The following is a 1,021-nucleotide window of genomic DNA, read 5'->3' on the forward strand; positions in this document are numbered from 1 at the left end:
ATAGAGGAGCTACAGGCTTTTGTAGGTTAATTTTGTAACCGGCCATTTTACTGAACTTGTTAATAATTTCTAGGAGTTTTCTGGTGGAATTTTTGGCATCTCTTAGATATAATATCATATCATCTGTAAAAAGGGATAATTTGGCCAGGTGTGGTGGTGTATTCCTTTAATTCCACAACTTGGGAGGCAGAGGCAGGTGGATCTTTGTGAGTTTGAGGCCAGCAGGAGCTACATAGTGAGTTCCAGGACAGCTGGGGCTACAAGGAGACCCTGTCTCAAAAAGACAAAAAAATAAAAAATAAAAAAAAAATTTGATCTCTTTTCTAATTATTACTCCTTTAATTTCCTGCTCTTGTCTTACTGCTCTTGCAAGAGTTTCAAGCACTATGTTAAAGAGAAGTGGAAATAGTGGACAGGCTTGTCTGGTTCCTGATTTCAATGGGAATACACCCAGTTTTTCTCCATTTAGAATGATGTTGGCTGTGGGTTTGTTACATACGGCTTTAATTATGTTGAGGTATGTTCCCTCCAGTCCAATTCTCTCTAGGACTTTGAACATAAATGCATGTTGAATTTTGTCAAAGGCCTTCTCTGCGTCTATTGAGATGACCATGTAGTTCTTGTTTTGAGCCCATTTATATGATTTATGACATTTATTGACTTATGTATATTGAACCATCCCTGCATCTCCGGTATAAAGCCGACTTGATCTTGGTGGATCATCTTTTTGATGTTTGTCTCTATGCAGTTTGCAAGTATCTTGTTGAAAAATTTTGCATCTATGTTCGTTAAGGATATCGGTCTGTAGTTTTCTTTTCTTTTTTGGTTGTACCTGGCTTTGGTATTAGAGTGATGTTGTCTTCACAGAAGGAATTTGGAGGTTCTCCCTCCATTTCTATCTTTTTGAATAAATTAGGTAGTATTGGATGTAGACCTTCTTTAAATGTTTGATAGAATTCTGCTGTAAATCCATGTGGTCCTGGGCTGTTTTTAGTCGGGGGGTTTTGTATTATTGTTTCAA

The sequence above is a fragment of the Nannospalax galili genome, unplaced genomic scaffold (genome assembly GCF_000622305.1).
Source record: "Nannospalax galili isolate Female #2095 unplaced genomic scaffold, S.galili_v1.0 scaffold346, whole genome shotgun sequence".
Lineage (NCBI taxonomy): Eukaryota > Metazoa > Chordata > Mammalia > Rodentia > Spalacidae > Nannospalax > Nannospalax galili.